At 37.6% G+C, this 25,753-nt stretch overlaps 1 long non-coding RNA gene across 1 annotated transcript in view; it reads right to left on the bottom strand.

Moving 5' to 3' along the window:
- LOC131381184 (uncharacterized) overlaps positions 1-9,359 on the bottom strand; it is a 60,718-nt gene extending 51,359 nt beyond the window's left edge. Inside the window, exon 1 of the long non-coding RNA XR_009209734.1 lies at positions 9,297-9,359. This is a non-coding gene — a long non-coding RNA (uncharacterized LOC131381184). The remainder of the gene's footprint in view (positions 1-9,296) is intronic.
- Positions 9,360-25,753: the final 16,394 nt, after the last annotated feature.

The following is a 25,753-nucleotide window of genomic DNA, read 5'->3' as shown; positions in this document are numbered from 1 at the left end:
TCTAAATTGGAGAAATTGGCCCAAAGAAAGGGGGCTACAGGCCCCATGCAAGTCTGCAATCCAGCAGGGCAGTCAAATATTAAAGCTCCAAAATCATGTCCTTTGATACCATGTCTCACATTCAGGTCACAGTTAAGCAAGAGATGGGTTCCCATGGTCTTGGGCAGCACCACCCCTGTGACTTTGCAGGGTACAGCCTCCCTCAAGGCTGCTTCAGGGACTGGTCCTGAGCTTTCCCAGGTACACAGTGCAAGCTGTTCGTGGATCTATCATTCTGGGGTCTGGAAGACTGTGGCCCTCTTCTCACAGCTCCACTAGGCAGTGTCCCAGTGGAGAATCTGTGTGGGGGTTCATACCTCACATTTTCCTTCCACACTGCCCAAGCAGGGGTTCTACATGAAGGCCCCACCCATCCAGCACACCTCTGCCTGGACATTCAGACATTTTCATACATCCTCTGAAATCTAGGCAGAGGTTCTCAAAACTCAATTCTTGACTTCGCTGCACCTAACAGCCGAACACCACATGTAAGCCACCAAGTCTTGAGGCTTGTACCCTCTGAAGCAACAGCCTAAGCTCTATGTTGGTTCCTTTTAGCCACGGCTGGGACACAGGGCACCAACTCCTGAGACTGCACAAAGCAGCAAGGCCCTAGGCCTGGCGCATGAAACCATTTTTTCCTCCTAGGCTTCTGGGCCTGTGATGGGAGGGGCTGCTGTGAAGACTTATGTCATACCCTGGAGACATTTTCCCCACTGTCTTGGTGATTAACATTTCGTTTCTTATTACTTATGCAAATTTCTGCAGCCAGCTTTATTTTCTCCTCAGAAAATGGGATTTTCTTTTCTATCACATAATCAGGCTGCAAATTTTCCAAATTTTTATGCTCTGCTTCCCTTTTAAACATATGTTCCAATTTCAAACCATATCTTTCTGAATACATAAAATGAAATGATTTTAAGAGCATCCAAATCACCTCTTGAATACTTTGCTACTTAGAAATTCCTTCCGCCAGATACCCGAAATCACCTCTCTCAAGTTCAAAGTTCCACAAATCTCAAGGGAAGGGGCAAAATGCTGCCAGTCTCTTTGCTAACACATAGCAAGAGTTACCTTTGTTCCAGTTCCCAACAAGTTCCTCATCTTCATCTGAGACCACTTCAGCCTGGACTTTATTGTCTATATCACTATCAGCACTTCGGTCAAAGCCATTCAACAAGTCTCTAGGAAGTTCCACATTTGCCCACATTTTCCTGTCTTTTTCTGAGCCCATCAAACTGTTCCAACCTCTGCGTGTTACCCAGTTCCAAAGTTGCTTTCACATTTCTAGGTGTTTTTACAGCAGCACCCCACCCTACCAGTACCACTTTACTGTATTAGTTTGTTCTCATGCTGCAAATAAAGACATACCTGAGAGTGGCTAATTTATAAAGGAAAGAGATTTAATTGACTCACAGTTCCACATGGCTGGGGAGGCCTCACAATCATGGCAGAAGGCAAAGGGAGGAGCAAAGTCACTTCTTACATGGTGGTAGGCAAGAGAGCATCTTCAGGGGAATGCCCCTTTATAAAACTAACAGATCTCATGAGACTTATTCACTATTAGGAGAACAGCATGGGAAAAACCCACCCCCATGATTCAATTACCTCCCATCAGGCCCCTGCCATGCCATGTGGGGGTTATTATACTTCAAGGTGAGATTTGGGTAGAGACCCAAAGCCAAACCATAACAATAATAATTACTTACATGGTTTGGCTCTGTGCTCCTACCCAAATCTCATCTCTAATTATAATTCCCACATGTCAGAGGAGGGGCCTGGTGGGAGGTAAGTGAATCATAGGGGCGGACTTCTCCCTTGCTGTTCTCGTTATAGTGACTTCTCATGAGATCTGATGGTTTAAAAGTGTGCAGCAGCTCCCCACCCCACCTCCTGTTCTGCCATCACAAGGTGTGCCTTCTTCTGCTTCAGCCGTTATTATAAGTTTCCTGAGGCCTCCCAGTCATGCTTCCTGTCAAACCTGTGGAACTGTGAGTCAATTACAACTCCTTTTTTTCATAAATTACCCAGTCTCAGGTAGTTCCTTATAGCAGTGTGAGAAAGGACTAATACAATTACATATATTTGTTAAAGGATATTTTTGCTAGATAAAGTTTTCCTGTAGAGGTTTTGTTCAGCATTTAAAAAAATGTCATTTTATGGACTTCCCAATTGAACCAAAATGGACTACCTGGGAGTAAACAGTAAACAAATGAGAGGAGACCTAACTGCTACATGAGAGTTCTAGGCAACAAGGGGGAACCCAACCAAAGACTAGCAGAACTGAATTGTAGAAATGGAGCTGAGAGACCAGGGCGACCAAGTCAGGGGGAGTGCTCAGAACAAAGTACCAGAGTGGACAAATCTGCACAAAGAGAGAACTCTGTAGATATGAGGAGGGTCTCCCTCAAGTAATCAGCCAAATAATTGTTATCGTGTATGTGTGGGGAAACTATCTGAGCCCAGAGAAAGAGCCATCTAACAGAATTAGCAGTAACAGTGCCTGGTACTCACACAGGCCCAGAAATAGTGCCTGTCGTCACCAGCCAGATGGAAAAATCTCATAATTAATATAGCATTAAATAAAATATAGAGAAAAGCCTTGACTAAGTATGAGGGACAACTAGCTCTAGACTAAATGCTATTTTGGTCCCACCTAACAAATCTTAAAAGCAAGACTTAAAAGGATCAAACCGTTTCCAAGTGATTTAACTATGTACTAGAACAAAGCTCATAAATATTTATAGAAACACAAAAATATCCTGATGTAACAAGGTACAATTCACAATGTCTGGCATGCAACTGAAGACTGCTAGGCATCCAAAAAAGCAAGATAATATAACTCATAATAAGGAGGAAAATCAACTAATCAAAACAGAGCTAGGTTTCATACAGATGTTAGAATCTGCAGACAAGGGGATTAAAACAGTTATAATTATGTTCCAGATATTCCAAAGGTTAAGTAAACAAAAACAGAAAAAGCCAAAAACTCAAATTGGATTACAGACATACATATAAGAGCTAAAACTATAAAATTATTAGAAGAAAATAAGGCATATATCTTTATGACCTTACTAAGGCAAAGATTTCCAATACAGGACACCAAAAGCAGAACCAATAAAAAAAATTGATAAATAGGTCTTTATCAAAATTCAAAACTTTGGTACTTCGGTACATCAAAAGGCACTCTCATACCAGTGAAAAAATAAGCCAAAGATTTGTGGAAAATATTTCTTTTTTAAATTTTTATTATACTTTATGTTCTAGGGTACATTTGCACAACGTGCAGGTTTGTTACATATGTATACATGTACCATGCTGGTGTGCTGCACCCATTAACCTGTCATTTCATTAGGTATATCTCCAGGTGCTATCCCTCCCCACTCCCCCCACCCCACAACAGGCCCTGGTGTGTGATGTCCCCCACCCTGTGTCCAAGTATTCTCATTGTTCAATTGTCACCTATGAGTGAGAACATGCAGTGTATGGTTTTCTGTCCTTGCAAAAGTTTGATGAGGATGATGGTTTCCAGCTTCATCCATGTCCCTACAAAGGACATGAACTCATCCCTTTTTATGGCTGCATAGTATTCCATGGTGTATATGTGCCACATTTTCTTAATCCAGTCTATCATTGATGGACATTTGGGTTGGTTCCAAGTCTTTGCTATTGTGAATAGTGCCGCAATAAACATACGTGTGCATGTGTCTTTATGGCAGCATGATTTACAATCCTTTGAGTATATACCCAGTAAGGGGATGGCTGGGACAAATGGTATTTCTAGTTCTAGATCCTTGAGGAATCACCACACTCTCTTCCACAATGGTCAAACTAGTTTATGGTCCCACCAACAGTGTAAAAGTGTTCCTATTTCTCCACATCCTCTCCAGCACCTGTTGTTTCCTGACTTTTTAGTGATGGCCATTCTAACTGGTGGAGATGGTATCTCATTGTGGATTTGATTTGCATTTCTCTGATGGCCAGTGATGATGAGCATTTTTTCATGTGTCTGTTGGCTGCATAAATGTCTTCTTTTGAGAAGTGGCTGTTCATGTCCTTCGCCCACTTTTTGATGGGGTTGTTTGTTTTTTTCTTGTAAGTTTGTTTGAGTTCTTTGCAGATTCTGGATATTAGCCCTTTGTCAGATGAGTAAATTGCAAAAATTTCTCCCATTCTGTAGGTTGCCTGTTCCCTCTGATGGTAGTTTCTTGTGCTGTGCAGAAGCTCTTTAGTTTATTTAGATCCCATTTGTCAATTTTGGCTTTTGTTGCCATTGCTTTTGGTGTTTTAGACATGAAGTCCTTGCACATGCCTATGTCCTGAATGGTATTGCCTAGGTTTTCTTCTATGGTTTTTATGGTTTTCGGTCTAACATGTAAGTCTTTAATCCATCTCGAATTCATTTTTGTATAAGGTTTAAGGAAGGGATCCAGTTTCAGCTTTCTACATATGGCTAGCCAGTTTTCCCAACACCATTTATTAAATAGGGAATCCTTTCCCCATTTCTTGTTTTTGTCAGGTTTGTCAAAGATCAGATGGTTGTAGATGTGTGGTATTATTTCTGAGGGCTCTGTTCTGTTCCATTGGTCCATATCTCTGTTTTGGTACCAGTGCCATGCTAATTTGGTTACTGTAGCCTTGTAGTATAATTTGAAGTTGGTAGCGTGATGCCTCCAGCTTTGTTCTTTTGGCTTAGGATTGACTTGGCAATGTGGGCTCTTTTTTGGTTCCATATGAACTTTAGAGTAGGTTTTTCCAATTCTGTGAAGAAAGTCATTGGTAGCTTGATGGGAATAGCATTGAATCTATAAATTACCTTGGGCAGTATGGCCATTTTCACAATATAGATCCTTCCTATCCATGAGCATGGAATGTTCTTCCATTTGTTTGTGTCCTCTTTTATTTCCTTGAGCAGTGGTTTGTAGTTCTCCTTGAAGAGGTCCTTTGCATCCCTTGTAAGTTGGATTCCTAGGTATTTTATTCTCTTTGAAGCAATTGTGAATGGGAGTTCACTCATAATTTGGCTCTCTGTTTGTCTGTTATTGGTCTATAAGAATGCCTGTGATTTTTGCACATTGATTTTGTATCCTGAGACTTTGCTGAAGTTGCTAATCAGCTTAAGGAGATTTTGGGCTGAGACTATGGGGTTTTCTACATACACAATCATGGCATCTGCAAACAGGGACAATTTGACTTCCTCTTTTCCTAATTGAATACACTTTATTTCTTTCTCTTGCCTGATTGCCCTGGCCAGAACTTCCAACACTATGTTGAATAGGAGTGGTGAGAGAGGGCATCTCTGTCTTGTGCCAGTTTTCAAAGGGAATGTTTCCAGTTTTTGCCCATTCAGCATGATATTGGCTGTGGGTTTGTCATAAATAGGTGTTATTATTTTGAGATATGTCCCATCAATACCTAATTTATTGAGAGTTTTTAGCATGAAGAGCTGTTGGATTTTGTCAAAGGCCTTTTCTGCATCTATTGAGATAATCATGTGGTTTTTGTCTGTGGTTCTGTTTATGTGCTGGATTACATTTATTGACTTCCGTATATTGAACTAGCCTTGCATCCCAGGGATGAAGCCCACTTGATCACGGTGGATAAGCTTTTTGATGTGCTGTTGGATTTGGTTTGCCAGTATTTTATTGAGGATTTCTGTATCAATGTTCATCAAGGATATTGGTCTAAAATTCTATTTTTTTGTTGTGTCTCTGCCAGGCTTTGGTATTAGGATGATGTTGGCCTCATAAAATGAGTTAGGGAGGATTCCTTCTTTTTCTATTGATTGGAATAGTTTCAGAAGGAATGATACCAGCTCCTCCTTGTACCTCTGGTAGAATTTGGCTGTGAATCCGTCTGGTCCTAGCCTTTTTTTGATTGGTAGGCTATTAATTATTGCCTCAATTTCAGACCTGTTATTGGTCTATTCAGGGATTCAACTTTTGCCTGGTTTAGTCTTGGGAGGGTGTATGTTTCCAGGAATTTATCCATTTCTTCTAGATATTCTACTTTACTTGTGCAGAGGTTGTTATAGTATTATCTGATGGTAGTTTGTATTTCTGTGGGATCAGTGATGATATCCTCTTTATCATTTTTTATTGCATCTATTTGATTATTCTCTCTTTTCTTCATTAGTCTTGCTAGCAGTCTATCAATTTTGTTGATCTTTTCAAAAAACCAGCTCCTAGATTCATTGATGTTTTGAAGGGTTTTTTGTGTCTCTATCTCCTCCAGTTCTGCTCTGATCTTAGTTATTTCTTGCTTTCTGCTAGCTTTTGAATGGGTTTGCTCTTGCATCTCTAGTTCTTTTAATTGTGATGTTAGGGTGTCAAATTCAGATCTTTCCTGCTTTCTCTTGTGGGCATTTAGTGCTATAAATTTCCCTCTACACACCGCTTTGAATGTGTCCCAGAGATTCTGGTATGTTGTGTCTTTGTTCTCATCAGTTTCAAAGAATATCTTTATTTCTGCCTTCATTTCATTATGTACCCAGTAGTCATTCAGGAGCAGTTTGTTCAGTTTCCATGTAGTTGAGCGGTTTTGAGTGAGTTTCTAAATCATGAGTTCTAGTTTGATTGCACTGTGGTCTGAGAGACATTTGCTATAATTTCTGTTCTTTTACATTTGCTGGGGAGTGCTTTACTTCCAACTATGTGGTCAAATTTGGAATAAGTGTGATGTGGTGCTGAGAAGAATGTATATTCTGTTGATTTGGGGTGGAGAGTTCTGTAGATGTCTATTAGGTCTGCTTGGTGCAGAGCTGAGTTCAATTCCTGGATATCCTTGTTAACTTTCTGTCTCGTTGATCTGTCTAATGTTGACAGTGGGGTGTTAAAGTCTGCCATTATTATTGTGTGGGAGTCTAAGTCTCTTTCTAGGTCTCTAAGGACTTGTTTTATAAATCTGGGTGCTCCTGTATTTGGTGCATACATATTTAGGATAGTTAGCTCTTCTTGTTGAATTGATCCCTTTACAATTATGTAATGGCTTTCTTTGTCTCTTTTGATCTTTGTTGGTTTAAAGTCTTTTATCAGAGACTAGGATTGCAATCCCTGCCTTTTTTTGTTTTCCATTTGCTTGGTAGATCTTCCTTCATCCCTTTATTTTGAGCTTATGTGTGTCTCTGCATGTGAGATGGGTCTCCTGAATACAGCACAGTGATGGGTCTTGACTCTTTATCCAATTTGCCAGTCTGTGTCTTTTAATTGCAGCATTTAGCCTATTTACATTTAAGGTTATTATTGTTATGTGTGAATTTGATCCTGTCATTATGATGTTAGCTGGTTATTTTGCTCGTTAGTTGATGCAGTTTCTTCCTAGCATTGGTGGTCTTTACATTTTGGCATGTTTTTCAGTGGCTGATACCAGTTGTTCCTTTCCATGTTTAGTGCTTCGTTCAGGAGCTCTTGGAGGGCAGGTCTGGTGGTGACAAAATCTCTCAGCATTTGCTTGTCTGTAAAGGATTTTATTTCTCCTTCACTTATGAAGCTTAGTTTGGCTGGATATGAAATTCTGTGTTGAAAATTCTTTTAAGAATGTTGAATATTGGTCCCCACTCACTTCTGGCTTGTAGAGTTTCTGCCGAGAGATCACCTGTTAAGTCTGATGGGCTTCCTTTTGTGGGTGGCCCCACCTTTCTCTCTGGCTGCCCTTAAAATTTTTTCCTTCATTTCAACCTTGGTGAATCTGCCAATTATGTGTCTTGGAGTTACTCTTCTCGAGGAGTACCTTTGTGGCATTTTCTGTATTTCCTGAATTTGAATGTTGGCCTGCCTTGCTAGATTGGGGAAGTTCTCCTGGATAGTATCCTGCAGAGTGTCTTCCAACTTGGTTCCATTCTCCCCATCACTTTTGGGTACACCAATCAGATGTAGGTTTGGTCTTTTCACATAGTCCCATATTTCTTGGAGGTTTTGTTCATTTCTTTTTACTCTTTTTTCTCTAAACTTCTCTTCTCGCTTCATTTCATTCATTTGATCTTCAATCCCTGATACCCTTTCTTCCAGTTGATCGAATCGGTTATTGAAGCTTTGCATTCTCGTGCCATGGTTTTCAGCTCTATCAGGTCATTAAAGGACTTCTCTACACTGTTATTCTAGTTAGCCATTTGTCTAATATTTTTTCAAGGTTTTTATCTTCTTTGTGATGGGTTTGAACTTCCTCCTTTAGCTCAGCGAAGTTTGAGTTTCTGAAGCCTTCTTCTCTCAACTTGTCAAAGTCATTCTCCATCCAGCTTTGTTCCATTGCTGGCAAGGAGCTGCATTCCTTTGGAGGTGGAGAGGTGCTCTGATTTTTAGAATTTTCAGTTTTTCTGCTCTGTTTTTTCCCCATCTTTGTGGTTTTATCTACCTTTGGTCTTTGTTGATGGTGACATACAGATGTGGTTTTGGTGTGGATGTCCTTTCTGTTTGTTAGTTTTCCTTCTAACAGTCAGGACTCTCAGCTGCATGTCTGTTGGAGTTTGCTGGAGGTCCACTCCAGACGCTGTTTGCCTGGGTTTCAGGAGCAGAGGCTGTAGAACAGCTAATATTGCTGAACAGCAAATGTTGCTGCCTGATCGTTCCTCTGGAAGCTTTGTCTCAGAGGGGTACACAGCCATGTGAGGTGTCAGTCTGCCCCTACTGGGGGGTGCCTCCCAGTTAGGCTACTTGGGTGTCAGGGACCCACTTGAGGAGGCATTCTATCTGTTCCCAGATCTCAAACTCTGTGCTGGGAGAACCACTACTCTCTTCAACGCTGTCAGAGACATTTAAATCTACAGAGGTTTCTCCTGCCTTTTATTCGGCTATGCCCTGATCCTAGAGGTGGAGTCTACAGAGGCAGGCAGGCCTCCTTGAGCTGTGGTGGGCTCCATCCAGTTCCAGCTTCCTGGCCACTTTGTTTACCTACTCAAGCTTCAACAATGGCGGGCACCCCTCCCCCAGCCTCACTGCCACCTTGCAGTTCGATCTCATACTGCTGTGCTAGTAATGAGCGAGGCTCCGTGGCTGTGGGACCCTCCAAGCCAGGCACAGGATATAATCTCCTGGTGTGCCATTTCCTAAGACCCTTGAAAAAGCACAGTATTAGGGTGGGAGTGACCTGATTTTCCAGGTGCTGTCTGCCACAACTTCCCTTGGCTAGGAAAGGGAATTCCCTGACCCCTTTTGCTTCCCAGGTGAGGCGATGCCTCGCCCTGCTTTGGCTCTCGTTTTGTGGGCTGCACCCACTGTCCTGAGCCCACCGTCCGACACATCCCAGAGAGATGAACCCGGTACCTCAGTTGGAAATGCAGAAATCACCCGTCTTCTGCGCTGCTCATGCTGGGAGCTGTAGACTGGAGCTATTCCTATTCGGCCATCTTGGAACCGCCCTGAAAATATTTCAATTTATATATCTGATAAGAATCTTGTATCCAGAATATATAAACATCTCTTACAACTTAAAATAATAAAAAGATACTTATGGAACCACAAAAGGCCAAGAATAGCCAAAGTAGCCTTAAGCAAAAAGAACAAAGCTGAAGGCATCATATTACCTGGCTTTAAAATATACTACGAAGCCACAGTAATCAAAATAGTATGGTATTGGCATAAAAAATACATAAGCTAATGGAACAGAATAGAGAACTTAGAAATAAATCTGTGCACCTACAAGCAACTCATGTTTGACAAAGATGCCAACAACTTATATTGGGGAAAGGAAATGTTCAATAAATGTGCTAAGAAAACTGGATATTCATATGCAGAAGAATGAAATGAGATCCCTACCTCTCGCCATATCCAAAAAGCAAATAAAAACGGATTGACTACTTGGATTTAAAACCTGATACTAAAATAATTAGAAGAAAACAAGGGGAAAATGCCTTAGAACATTGTCCTGGGCAAAGATTTCTTGAGTAAGACCTTAAAAGTACAGGCAACCCAAGCAACATGGACACATGGGATTAAATCAAGCTAAAAAGCTTTTGCATGACAAAGGAAGCAATCAATGAAGGCACAACCTACAGCATAGGATAAAATATTTTAAAACTATTCATCTGACAAGGGATTAATAATCAGAATATGTAAGAAACTCAATAGCAAAAAAAAATTTTATTTAAAAATGGGCAATAGATCTGAATAAACATTTCTCAAAAGACACGAATGGCCAAGAGATGTGAAAAATTTTCAACATTACTAATCATCAGCAAAATGCAAATCAAAGTCATAATAATATACCATCTCACCCCAGTTAAAATGGCTATTACAAAATACATAGAAAATAATAAATGCTAGAGAGGATGTATAGAAAGGGGAATGCTTGTACACTGCTGGTGGGAATATAAACAGAACATTGACTGTGGAAAACAGTATAGACTTTCCTCAAAAAACTAAAAATAGAACTATCATATGATCCAGCAAACCCACTGCTGGGTATATAGCCAAAGGAAAGGAAATTGGTATATCAAAGTGATAGCTGCACTCCCATGTTTATTGCAGCATCATTCACAATACCCAAGATATGGAATCAACCTGAGTGTCCATCAAAGAATGAACGGATAAAGAAAATGTGGTATACAATGTGGTATACAAAATGAAATATTAGTCAACCATAAAATGAAAACTTCTGTCTTCACAGCAACATGGATAGAATTGGAGGACGTTAAGTTAAATAAACCAGGCAGAGAAAGACAAATATTGCATGTTCTCACATATATGTCGGAGCTGAAAAAAACTGATCTCATAGAAGTAGTAAATGTATTAGTGGTTAACAGAGGCTGAGAATAGAAGGAATAATATCTAGTGTTGATAGCACAATAGAGTGACAATAGTTAATAATATATTGTATATTTCAAAATAGCTAGAAGAAAATATTTGCAATATTCCCTGCACGAATGGTGAATCTTTGAGGTAATGGCTATCACAATTATCCAGATTTGATCATTACACATTGTATGTCTGTATCACAATACTATATGTATCCCCTAAATATGTAGAATGACTATGCATCCATAAATTTAAAATAAACACCCACAATAATAGCAAAAATTTAAATGAGACAACTAAAAGTGAGTAAAAGATTTGAACAGCTATTTCACCAAAGAAGATATACATAAGTTTAATAAGCACATAAAAATGTTCAACATCATTACTCATTAAGGAAAGGCAAGTTAAAATCATAATGAGATACAACTTCACACTCACAAGAATGGCTATAATAAAAAAAAAGCAATAACAAGTATTGATGAGTGTGTAGAGAACCTAGAAGCCATGTACATTGCTCCTGGGAAGATAGAACAGTGCATCCACTTTGAAAAATAATTTGAGAGTTTTTTAAAGTGTTAAGCACAGGATTACCTTATAACCCAACTCCACTCCTAGATATCTAACCAAGAGAAATAAAACATGCCTACATAAACACTTGTACTAAAAATGATTGACTTATACGCTTAAAACAGATCAATTTTACTCTGTATAAATTATACTTTAATAAAGTTGTTTTTTAAAAAATAAGCAGAGACATGGAAAATATTAAAAAACCCAAATATACTAAATGTAATTAAGGGCAGATTAGATATCACAGACAAAATGATTAGTGGACTGGAAGACATAGCAATACATACGATATATAATGAATTAAAGAGAAGAGAATGAATTTTGAAAATTAGGATAATATCAATGAGCTATGAGACAACTTAAAACAACTTTCTGTATGTGTAATTGGAGTTCCCAAAGGAGAAGTGGGATGTGTGTTGGGGGAGGGAGGAACAGAAAAAAAAATTTAGTAACAGATGAAAATTTCCCAAACTTAAAGAAAATTATAAACCTACAATTTCAAAAATGAATCTCCAACACAAGAATCATGAAGAAAACCACACCAAGACACAACATAATAAAATTGTTCAAAGCTAGTGATAAAGAGAAAACCTTAAAGCAGCCAGAGGGAAAAAAGTCACCTCACATAGAGAACAAAATAAGGATGACAATATCTATTTTTCATCAAGAAACAACATAAGAGAAGACAGTCCTTAAAAATTCTATAACTAGCAAAAATATTTTTCAAAACAAACATGAAGACTTTTTCAGATACGCACGAATCAAAGAAATCACTACCAATAGACCCACCTTATCAATGAAGTTCTCCAGAAAGAGGAAAATGAAATAAGGCGAATAGATGGATCTATACAAGGAATAAAGAACATCTAAAATGACAACTATAAGGGTAAATATGTATTTTTATATTTAAATATTTTAAAAAATCGACAACTTAAATAAAAATTCACAATGTGTTTGGTGGTTTATAACATGTAAATAAGTAGAATATGTGACAATAACATAAAGGCTGAAAAAAATACAAGTATAGTAAAGTTCTTATTCTACATGTGAAGTGATATAATAACACTTGAAGATAGACTGTGATTTAAATAAGTACACTATTACCTGCAAAACTAACACTAAAAGATTTATAATAAATGAAATAGAATTGAGAAATTAAAACATGTTCAATTAACTAATAACAGAGTAAAAGGACAAATATAAAAATGCAAAAAAGATACTTAAACATAACAATAATCACATTAAATGCAAATTGTCTAAAAATCCAATTATAAGGCAGAGATTGTCAGACTGGATAACTAAAAAAGACCCAATTATAGGCCACTTACAAGAAACTCAGTTTACATAAAGAGACAGAAATAAGGTAAAATTAGAGGATGGAAAACGATGAGCCTTGCTAACATTAATTAATTCAAGAAAAGTTGAAGTGGTTATATTAATATTAGATAAAGTAGATTTCAGAGCAAAGGATATTACTAAGGATAAAAAGCCCATTTTATGATGATAAAGGGATCAACTTATAAAAGAACATTTGATTTTAAATGTTTAACTGGTATAACTGAGTTTCAAAAGACATAAAACAAAAACTGATAGTACTGAAAGGAGAAATAGACAAATCCATAATTATTGTCAGAGATTTCAATTACCCTCTCTCAATAACTGATTTGAATAACTGATGGAATAATTGACAGAACAATGATACAGAAGATTTGAAGACTATCAACAACTTTTACCTAATCGACATTTATAGGACATTCTAACCAATCACATCAGAATAAATATTATTTTCAAGTACATGTTAAATTCACCAGTGTATACCATGTTATAAACCAATAAATGAGTGTGAATGATATTAAAAGGAGTAGTACAAAGAATATTTTCTGGCCACAGTAGAATTAAATTAGTTACAGCAAGATACTCAGAATGGTTTCAGTTTTTTGGAAACCAAGTAATATAACTGCTAAATAAACTCTGAGTAAAGAAAAAAAGCAAAGTGAAATTTAAAAATATTTTGAACTTGATGAAAATAAAAATATAACATATTAGGATTTGTGGAATGACTCTAAAGCAGGACTTAAAGAAAATTTATGGCTCTAAATGACTATAATACCAAAGAAGGAAGGTCTCCTGTGAATGCCTCAACTTCCACCTTAAGAAACTAGGAAAGAACACATTAAACTCAAAGTAAGCAAAAGAAAGGAAATAACAGAGTGGAAGTCAATGGAATAGAAAATAAGTAGAACAAATTAATGAAACCAACCTTGGCTCTCTGAAAAGATAGATATAATTGATCAACCTCTAACCAGTCTGACCAGGAAAAAAAGAGAGAGAAGACACAAGTTAGCCATACAAGAGTGAGGTTTAATACCATTACAGACTCTACAGATGTTAAGATAAAAATTAGGAAATATCATGAACAATTTTTCTGCCATTAAATTTAATAATTTACATGAAAGGAACCAATTTCTTGAAAGACACAAAATACTAAAGTTGACTCAAGAACTGAGTAGCTTTACATCTGTTAAAGCAAGGTTTCTCAAACTTGGCATTATTGATATTTGCACCAAATACTTATTTATTATAGGGCTATCTTATACATTGTAGAATGTTTAGCAACATTCCTGGTCTCTATTTACTAGATGCTTACAGCAATTCCTTCTTTTTGTTGTGACAACCAAAAAGTGTCCACAGACATTGCAAAATGTTCTCCAAGGAGTCAAAATTGCCCTGGATTAGAAACGCTATATTTAAAAAACCAAAAATTATAGCTTCAACCCTTCCCACAAAAGTTGCAGGTCCAGATGTCTTCGTAGTTGATGTTTATCAAATGTTCAAGGATGAAATTATACAAATTCTATATCAAAAAACTTTTTTAGAAAATTAAAAGAGAGGGAATACTTCTCAACTAATTATATGAAGCCACAATTATCTTGATAACCATAACTATAAAGACATGACTAGAAATAAAGACTACAGATCAATATCTCATTTTGCATAAATGCAAAAGTTCTGAGTAACATTTTAGCAAACTGAATCCAGCAATATGTAAAAGAAATAACACATAGTGATCAAATGGGGTTAATTTAGTAACATAAGGTTGGTTGAACAAATTAAAATCAATCAATGTAATTCACATTAAGAAATTTTTAAAAATCATATTATAATCTCAATCTCAGAAAAGCATGTCACAAAATCCAACATGCACAATAAAAACTCTTAGAAAGCTAGAAGTAAAAATGGAACATTTCAACCTAATTAAAAGCATCCCTGATAAACCTACCACTAGCATTAGACTTAATGGTGAAAGACTGAATGCTTTCAGAAACAAGACAGGGATGTCTGCTGTCACTACATCTATTCACGATTATACCATAATTTCTAGCTAATGTAATAAAGCAAGAATAAACATCACAGTATGCAGATTGAAAAGAAATAGTATTATTTTTATTCACAGATGTCATCACATCTATACAGAAAATCTGATAAAATCTACAAAAAGATGCTAGAACTAATAAATGTATTTCACAAGGTGACAAAAAAATTGTACAAAAATTAGTTGTACTTCTATTTATCAGCAATAAATTGAAAAAAATGAAAAATTTAAAATAATATTGCCAAGAGCATAAAAAATATAAAATACCTAAGAATAAATCTGACAAAAGATTGTGTAAGGCTGTACACTATAAAATACAAATCAATGCTCAGAGAAACTTTTTTAAAAAACATAAATATATAGAACAATATATCTTGTTATGGGTTGGAAGACTGAATAGTGTGAAAACGTTGATTCTCTTCATATACCAAATGATCCAGCCATTTATTCCTAGGCATTTACCCAAAAGAAAAGATAGCATAAAGCTATATAGAAGATAGCATAAAGCTTATACATGAATGCTCATAGCAGCCTTATTTGTAATAACCTTAACTGGAAACAACTCAAATGTCCATCAAAAAGTGAATGCATAAACAAATTGTGATATATCCATACAATGGAATCCTACTCAGTAATGAAAATGTAACAAACTACTGTTACACATAATGACACAGATGAGTGAAAGAAGCCAGACAAAAAGAATGTATACCCTATATTTCTTAATAATAGTTATTGTATTTTCTATTTTCTAAAAATATATTTTTAATAGAGTCCAGTTATCTAATAAACATCTCCAATCTTATTTATTTTCTTGAGCATATTAACACAGTTAAAGTAACTGATAGCTACAAGTCAGAATCATCTATTGGTCTGTTTCTATTTTCTGATTTTTCCCTTCAGCCTGTTTCCCTGTGGGGGAATAATAATTTTTATTTGAATATAAATAAATATTTATATTCAAATAAATATATTTCAAATAAAAATTTTTTTATTTGAATATAAATAAATTTGAATTGAAATAATAATTTTGATTTGAAAGTCAAATATTTGGTTTGAAAAACTGCGGAGGATCTGTGTGATGTTCTCAACCTCAAGAGAAGATTTAACCCATCCTCTGACATGTCAAAACAGTAGGAGCAGATCACCTCAATCCAATGAGGTTTTGACTCAGTGCTAAATTTAAGACTTTGTAAGGCTCTGCCTACCTCTGGGTCTCCTTCAAAACTAAGATGTAGCTTTTCAGGAGTCCCCTTAAGAACCTTGGATATTTAGCAGAGTTCTTCCTTCTTAATGCATAAATTCAATATCAAATTTTGTGTCATTATGAGACTACCAAAAGTTCTCCTGAACTTTTCAGGTTTTTTTCTATGTGGTTTAACAATTGGCAAATGCCTGAAAGAGAAAACTAGTACCTAGTGTCAGAATCATTTCCCCATGTTTCCTTTCCCTCTAGAATCTTGCTCTCTCAAATACTGATTACTTTGGGAGGTCCAGACTCCAATGTTTGCCTCTCAGAGCCCTGTGAGATTTCTAAAAGCTCTGCTGTCTTCTCTGCCTCTTAGTGGCCGTATGCTGTTCAGCTTCTAAGCATTTTGCCTCATCAGGCTGTAGAGTCAGCAAACACCTTCAATAGAAACAGAAACTCAGTACGGTGGGCTCATCTCTATGAGTTTCTCTTTGATTGTATAATATATACAGAGACATGTTTTGGAGGGGCTCAGAGTGAAACCAAGTAGCAGATGTCACCTGCCAAATTACATGCCAAAAGAGTAATGTTATAACATTTACAACGTTATAAATGTTATAATATTTGTAACATTATAAATGTTATAATAACATTTATTATAACAGTGAGTATAATAGGAATTAAAAGAAATTAAGGATTTCTATCTCAGGTAGAATAGGTTTTTATTCCTTATAACTAAAATCATTTTTACCAGAATTAGACATTATTGAGGGATATTAAGTAACACTGGTACCTAACTGCTTGTGGGGAAAGAGGAATGAGAAATGGTTGAAAAAAGGGCCAACGTTCCAAACTTTTGTAATCAGTAAAGTGGAAAGTATACAGAACGGGAAAGAAAAAGCCAAGTGTGATTTCTCACCATACTAACTTTCAATACGTGGCTGTGGCTCTCCAGGGGAGATTGTATTAGTCTGCTCATGCTGCCATAACAAAATGCCACAGACTGGGGGCTTAAATTACTGATATTTATTTTCTCACACTTCTGGAGGCTAGACATCCATGATCAAGGTGCCTAGTGATTTGGTCCGTGGCGAGAACTCTCTTCTTGGTTTGCAGAGAGCCATCCTCTTGCTGTGACCTCACATATCCTTTCTTCTAAGAATATGGTGGAGAGGGAGGAGGTTGAGGACAGAGGAGAGAGAGAAGAGAGAGAGGAGAGAGGGAAGGAGGGAGGGAGGGGGAGAGGAGAGAGAGAGAGAGAGAGAAGATGGAGAGAGGAGAGACAGAGAGGGTCAGATATCTTTTCCTCTCATAAGAACATGAGCCTTGTTAGATTAGAGCTGTACCCTTATGACCTCACTTAACATTCATTACCTCCTTATAGGCTCTATCTCCAAATGAAGTCACATTGGAGGACAGAGCTTCAACATACGAATTTTAAGAGAACACAATTTAGTCCATGGCAGAAATGCACTAGCTCTCTTGCACTTGAAGTTATACTACTTTCTCTCCTCCTATTCTAGACATATTTCTTCTACTAAACAATCCATATCTAAGGCCATTTTTTATAATTCCAGGAAAAACTAAATTATATTTCCCTTTATTCATGGTGAATAATATTTTCTCTTCTAGAAAACAAGAAAAAGTCACTTTAAAGAAATTATATTAGTATGGCAGTCTAGTATAAAGCTGTATCCTAGCATTACTTGGCAAAAACTTTTTCCAAATTCTAAAAGTTTCCTTTTTGATGACATCTTTTTATTTGCTACTTCCACTAGCAATACCATAATTTTTGCTCTTTATAACAAGTAATTCATGTAGACAGAACTAAATCAGATGAACATTACATTCTGCAAGGGTGTACTTCATAGTTTTGACAATGCTGGGAACTGGTCATTTGATCTCCTTACTAATCTAGGGGCACTAGGTCTTTCCCCAACTCCAGAAGGTGTTTCCTCTTGGCACTACTGTTTTTCTATCTAAGGCTTCTCAAGAGTCTGGGTATTCCACAGCCAATGGGTTTAGTGTGGCAGTCCTGCCTCCATTTCTCTTAATCACCATCTGAAAATTCAAGTCATAATCCACCAGATAATGAGATGCCCCTTCTGTGTTCGAGTGTAGGAGGGAAAAATATAGGTGTATTAGTCCATTTTCACACTGTAGATAAACACATACCTGAGACTGGGCAATTTACAAAAGGAAGAGGTTTAATTGGAATTAGAGTTCCATGTGGCTGGGGAAGCCTCACAATCATGGCAGAAGGCAAGCAGGAGCAAGTCCTGTCTTACATGGATGGCAGCAGGCAAAGAGAGAGCTTGTGCAGGGAGACTCCAGGTTTTTCAAAACCATCAGATCTCATAAGATGTATTCACTATCACGAGAACAGCATGTGAAAGACCTGCCCTCATGATTCAGTTACCTCACACTGGGTCCCTCCTACAACATGTGGGAATTCAAGATGAAATTTGGATGGGGACACAGCCAAACCATATCATTCTGCCCCAGTACCTCCCAAATCTCATGTCCTCACATTTCAAAACCAATCATGCCTTCCCAACAGTACCCCAAAGTCTTAACTCATTTCATCATTAACTCAAAAGTCCACAGTTTAAAGTCTCATTCGAGGCAAGGCAAGTCCCTTCTGCCTATGAGCCTGTAAGATGAAAAGCAAGTTAGTTACTTCCTAGATACAGTGGGGGTACAGGCATTGTGTAAATACAGCCATTTCAAATGGGAGAAATTAACCAAAACAAAGGGTCTACAGACCCCATGCAAGTCCAAAATCCAGTGGGGCAGTCCAATCTTAAAGCTCCAAAATAATCTCCTTTGACTCCATCTCTCACATCCGGGTCATGGAGGTGATGCAAGATATGGGTTTCCATGGTCTTGGGTATTGGGAAGTCCCACCCCTGAGGCTCTGCGGAATACAGCCTCCCTCCCAGCTGCTTTCATGGGCTGGTGTTGAGTGTCTGCAGCTTTTCCAGGCACATGGTTCAAGCTGACAGTGGATCTACCATTCTGGGGTCTGGAGGATGGCGGCCCTCTTCTCACAGCTCCTAGGCAGTGCCCCAGTAGGGACTTTTGTGTCGGGACTCTGACCCCACATTTTCCTGTTGCACAGCTCCATAAGATGCCTGCCCCGCCCCAGTAGGGACTCTTGTATTGGGACTCTGACCCCACATTTTCCTTCTGCACTGCTCCATGAGAGGCCCGCGCCTGCAGCAAACTTCTGCCTGGACATCCAGGTGTTTCCACACACTCTCTGAAATCTAGGCGGGGCTTCCCAAACCTCAATTCTTGACTTCTGTGCACTAGCAGGCTCAACACCATATGGAAGCTGCCAAGGCTTGGGGCTTGCACCCTCTGAAGCCACAGCTTGAGCTCTACATTGGTCCCCTTTCAGCCACGACTGGAGCAGCTGGGACACAGGGCACCAAGTCCCTAGGCTGTAGACAGCTTGGGGACCCTGAGCCCAGACCACAAAACCACTTTTTCCTTCTATGCCTCTGGGCCTCTGTGATGGGAGGGGCTGCTGCAAAGGTCTCTGACATGCCCTGGAGACATTTTCCCCATTGTCTTGGGGAATAACATTCTGCTCCTTATCACTTACGCAAATTTCTGTGCTGGCTTGAATTTCTCCTCAGAAAATGGGATTTTCCTTTCTACTGCATTGTCAGGCTGCACATTTTCCAAACTTTTATGCCCTGCTTGCCTTATAAAACTGAATGTCTTTAACAGCACCCAAGTCATATCTTGAATGCTTTCCTGCTTAGAAATTTCTTCTGCCATATACCCTAAATCATCTCTCTCAAGTTCAAAGTTTCACAAGTCTCTAGGGCAGGGGCAAAATGCTGCCAATCTCTTTGCTAAAATGTAACAAGAGTCACCTTTGCTTCGGTTCCCAACAAGTTCCTCATCTCCACCTGAGACCATCTCATCCTGGACTTCATTGTTCATAACACAATCAGCATTTTTGTCAAAGCCATTCAACAAGTCTCTAGGAAGTGCCACTCTTTCCCACATTTGCCTGTCTTTTTCTGAGTCCTCCAAACTGTTCCAACTCTTACCCAATTCCAAAGTCACTTCCATATTTTCAGGTATCTTTTCAGCAACACCCCACTCTACTGGCACCAATTTACTGTATTTGCCCATTTTCGCACTGGTGGTAAAGACATACCTGAGACTGGGTAATTTACAAAAGAAAGAGGTTTAATTGGACTTACAGTTCCATGTGACTGGAAAAGCCTCACAATCATGGTGGAAGGCAAGGAGTAGCAACTCCCATCTTACATGGTTGGCAGCAGGCAAAGAGAGAGCTTGTGCAGGGAGACTCCCGTTTTTCAATACCATCAGATCTCATGAGACTTATTCACTATCATGAGAAGAGCATGGGAAAGACCTGCCCCCATGATTCAATTAACTCCCACCGGGTCCCACCCACAACATGTGGGAATTCAAGATGAGACTTGGATGGGGACAGAGTCAATCGATATCATTAGGCATGAATCCATCATTTCCTTGCTACTGTGCCCTCCTCCAAGATAATAAAAACAAAACAAAACAACAAAAAACACAAAGGACAAGGCTATAATAAATTTTATAATTAGAAATTGGACCCAACTCACCCATGGATGATGGAAGTCACCCAGAAACATAACCTTTCACAAAACAAAGGGCACCCCAGATGCTTTTCCCCATCTAAACCTCCCTCAGATTCTCACGCAGGGCTCTAGACACTCCCTTTTTCACACCTGTCATTGTGAATGATGAGTCTCCCACCACACGGCAATTACCACCCTTTGTCTCATGAAAGTGTTTTATTTCTTAAATCTTTTTAAACTGTGTGGGAGGTTTCTTGGTAATTTTTTTTCCTATGCTTGACTATTGGAGGTAGGTTACCTTTCAAATCTTTAAAAAATTGTTTTCAGGATCATAGTCTAAACTCACATTGAAGGAAAAAAAAAACCAGTTTTGCCTGTTAATGGCAGGTTACCAAAAACTCTTGCCCTTGGAGTTAATGGGTCCTGATCATCTTTTGAAAAGCATTTGGTTTCTTCAATTTTCCACCAGGGCACTTACAACAGGAAACACAAAAACTACTCTGGCTTGTGAAGGCTGCTTTCTTTGTCATCCTTGGGATTGTGTCAAATTAAAGTCTTTCTATTCACTGTCTCCCCCATCCCCACTCCATGGAGTGGGAGGCAGTGATTATAATCGTCTGCTGCATTTTAATAGTAATACCTTACCTATTAAATTACAAATCTAATTACATTACATTTACCAACATAAGATTTTATAAAAATTTAACCTAAGGTCAAAAAAGAAAACTCACATACTTTATCCTGCACAGACTCAAGCATATTTGCATCAACAACTCCACAGACAACCCGGTCCCTCCTCACCAAGTGTTATTTGGGTGTCCCTTCTCCAGGAACAATTTCCTGAAACTCCTCCACATGTTGCAGTAGATTGCATCCTACCAGTGTGTTGGAATGCTGTTTTTGCATTGCGCACCCCCATTATCACTAGGATTATAGACTTTACATCTACCATTACTCTTTCACTCTAAGCAGGGTATTGCCCTCCTCCAGTATATCTTTGGAAGGCCATCATGTTCTTTACTGTGAACCTCAGGAAAGCTTCTCTGTACCTGCGCTCCCTGTCTGTGTTCATCCTGTTGGCCCATGTTGTTTGCTCTTGGAATCTTTCTATGGTTTCTTTATGCATATGAAAGTAAATATCAATATACTCTTAATCTTCATCCTTTAATAGACTAGGTAGTACATAATACGAAAGATCTCCAACCCAGCTTTTTCCACCTAACAATACATCTTGGAGACGTAAGTGTCCATTTTTGCTTGGAAACTAAATTTAAAAAAAAAAATCAGAATCTCTACTTGTGCAGTGCCATGGCTCCTGGTAAACACCATAAAATGCTGTTTCCATTTGCTTTACTTTCAATCACTGCGTGCCTCCTAAAATTTGAGTTATAATTATTTTTAATTAAATGTGTGAAATTTTAAATGACTTAAATATAACAAAATTTAAGAACAGAAATATAACCTCATCTAGACGTCAGTATTGATGAAGTAGAAAGAGGCTCAAGGAAATTTCAAGTTAAATCTCCCTCGTTTATTGCTACTGAAAATTAAAATCTAAAATTCAAAAATCTAAGTTTGTTACTTTTTCCCCAGAAATAAACACTTTGCCAGAATATAAATGTTCTAATTCACTTGTTGAGAATTTTTGTATGAAAAAAGAAATGTGGTTGGGATATGAAATACTTGGCTTTATTAGATATGCATGGCAGTTATACATTGGAAATACTAGTTTATTCTTTTCCTTAGAAAAATAAAACAGTAGCCTGTTTTTCTGATCAGGAGAGTATTGTTTCTCACTAGCCTTTTAATAACAAAATTCTTGGTTGAACTAGAAAACTAGGGTCAGAAAACTCAGTTTAATCTGTTAAAATTGTTATAAATATTATGAAAAGATGGCAAAGTACTTAAAATGAATATCAATGATGCTTTATATATCTTTACTTAGCTATAATAGTTAACTGTAACAGTTCATTTTCATTTAGAATCTGTTTAATATAAACATTTCAAAAACTGCCTTTCTTGTATTTTAACAAACTACCTGAAAGTGCTCTGTTGAAAATAAAATATATAAGAGGTTTGCTTTATTTTGTTTCTCATGCATTTCTGATTTTATGACACAACACTATTATCTCCTGCCTCAGGATACTACCTGGTCTCAGACATAGAATCCTTTAATTGTTTGAGAGACTTTGAGTAACGTTTTACCCTGTAAGATATAGTTGAGTAGACATTTTTCAACCTCTCTTCATACAATCTATGATTATGTGGTCTTACACAATGCATGGAAGCTTCTTGTTAAAGCACTATGAAACTGCCTGCTGACACACATGTCCTGATACCTTTTCCCTTAGAATTTGACTCTAAAGTCCCTTGGCTTCTGTTTTGCTGTCCCAGGCTTCTTTGAAAACAGACAATAATAACAAAACTTATACTTCCACCTGCCATCTGCTTTCTTTCCTATTAGTAAAAAGCTGGAAACAAAATCAAATCTAAATTAGCTAGGATTTGGGGTAAGAAAAACTCTCGGTGAGAAAGTCATTAATACATATATTCTATGTACAAAATATGCTTCTCCATTTTACTTTGCTTAAAGTAGTGAAGTTCATTGTTTTTCACGTACTTCAAGCAATTCAAAAGAATAGCATTACAAACTCAGTCTTCTATGTTTATATTTAGCATAACAGAGAATTATGAATCATTTCCACTCAGTTGTTATATTTAATTTTCAAAAAATATTATAAAATGAAGTAACTATTAGTATAAAAATACTTTGGGATGACATTTGATTGCAGTGCAAGGTAATTTATTTTACTAGAGTACCTTGAATTGCATTTATTTTTTATACACATGCCATTATAACAAATAATTCATCCTATTATAGTAATTTCACTTTTTCCCCCAAACTTGGGAGATATTCTGCATTTTCCTCTAAATTTTGGTAATGTTTCTTAATTATAAGGGAAATATTTCTTTGCCCTTACACCTCCCTTGTGGGAGAATGCTTTGATCTCTCTAGAAGTTTAATTGCATTTCATGGAATGGCTCCTCTTTGCAATTAGGTCTATACTTGTATGCTTCATGTGTTTTCTTTCATGTTTTTATTCAATCAATTCTGTGGCAAATTTTCTGTCTCACCAATGTTTCCTTTCATCTTAGTTTCTGGTAACAGTAACTTCTGAGTAGCTACATTCTTTCATCTGATAAAGATAGGCTCTCTGATCATCCTTGAAGTATTTTGACAAGTTTGTTTTTGATTAATTGTTCTTCCCTTATACAGATAGTTAATGAACAGTTCAAGTTAAGATATTGTCATATTTCTTGTTGGGTCCATTCTACTAGGAAAGTGATCATCATTGATAGGGCAAACACAGTATTATGTTTCCCTGCTCATTAAATAAAATGGGCTAGCTAAACGGTAGTGGAATTATTTGGCTTACTTTTCTGAAAACAAGAAAATAAGTTTTTTATCATGGTAAGTGGCAGACATCTGTCCAGATTTATGTCCAAAGAGAGAATAGTAAAGTTTTAGCCAAATTATAACCTGCTTCTTGGTTTTCTTTCTAAAATGTTCATTCTGCAGTCTCCCCCAAAACTCAGTATTAGCATTATAGGTCTCTGATACTAAGATAGCAAAGGGCCAGGTATCTTGAGCAAAAAAGAAAGCAGCCAAATAAATGGAGTCCTGTGCACACTGTTTTGTCTCTTATACAAGCAAATCAATTATATTTACAAAGCATGGTCTCACGCTTGGAAACGGGCCAAAAGTTTCATTAGCAATTCTGAATAAAGATTTAATGGTCCCAGAGATTACTAGTAATGTTGGAGAGTCAATTTGTATCTCAGTTTCTCCATCTATAAAGATAAAAACAAAGAAAGAAACCCAGCCATAATATCCAATTACCTTAGAGATCTATACATTGGCCAAGGTTTCAGAGATGTGTATAAAAAGGGCTTTTCAGGTGTCTGAAATTATCTTGTTTAGTAATGTTTTACACCAAATAAATGCTCAACCACTAAAGTACTCAACTGTAGCTAATTTATTCAGTTATTCTTTTGTTTATTCACCCATCTCTTCAAAAATATTTGTTAAGCCAGAAATTATACTAAGAAATCATACTTAGCACTGTAGATACAGAACTGAACAAGAAAGACAAAGTCTGAGCTCTTGGTGTAGCTTATATTCTACTTGAGGACTGAGGGGAAAACAAATGTAAAAGGGTATTGTGATAGTAACTGAGTGGTGGTGCTCTTTAGGGTAAATGATCCAAGAAGTCCTCTTTGAGAGGGTAAAATTTGGGTCTATCTGAAGTAACAGAGTTGTCCAGGCAGAGAAGCATCAAGCAATAAGTCCTGAAGAGGGAAAGAGCTTATTCAGTTAAAAAAAAAAAAAAGAAGAAGAAGAAGAAGACCAAGATGGTTTAAGGGTAGTGAACGAGATAGACAGTAGTATGAGATGAGGTTTTAGAGGCCCAAAGGGATGTACCACGTCCATCTTAGAAAACACAATAAAGACTTCAGGATTATTTTAACTATAATAGGACACTTTTGTAGAGTTAAGCACGGGTGTCATGATCTCATTTGATTGTCTGCTGTGTAGACAATTCTAGGAACACAGAACAGAAACAAAGGCAATGGGTAGGAGACTCCTGAAGTCGTGTGAGTGGGCAGAGATGTCAGCTGTAGAGTTGGTAACCAGAGCTTGGATTTGTGGTATATTAGAGATGAAGCTTAAAGGCCTCATTATACCTTAGACTTAAGGAGAGATGAGAAAGAAAGAGGAATCAAGATGACAACGAGATTTTCTTGCTTGAACAACTGGGTAATAGTTGGTGCTGTTCACTCAGATTGGGAGATAGAATTAGGAAAGGCAGAAGGGCAGTGCATCAAGAGTTTAATTTTAACCCTGTTGACTTAAAGCTGCCTGTTAGACACCTAAATGCTGATGTCAAGTATACAGCTGTATAGATGAATATGGCACTCTGGTCAAGGCTGAAAACACACATGTAGCAGTAATAACCACATAGATGAAACTGCAAGTGCAGAAAGGGTCACTCAATAGGAAAAAAAAAAAAAAAAAAGATTGCCCAGAACAGAGTCCTAGGTCTTTCCAATATATACAGGCTGAACAGACGGGAAAGAGCCAAGCAAGGAGACTCAAGTTAGAGAGGAAACAGGAGCGAATCATAACATAGGATTCACAGTATCAAGTTTCAAGAGAGGGGAGATGGACGACCGTTTAAAATGCTTCTGCGGCAAG

This window comes from Hylobates moloch, unplaced genomic scaffold (genome assembly GCF_009828535.3).
Source record: "Hylobates moloch isolate HMO894 unplaced genomic scaffold, HMol_V3 SCAFFOLD_14, whole genome shotgun sequence".
In the NCBI taxonomy this organism is placed as follows: domain Eukaryota; kingdom Metazoa; phylum Chordata; class Mammalia; order Primates; family Hylobatidae; genus Hylobates; species Hylobates moloch.
Note: the sequence above shows the minus strand (reverse complement) of the source record. Positions and strands in the feature narration are given on the sequence as shown.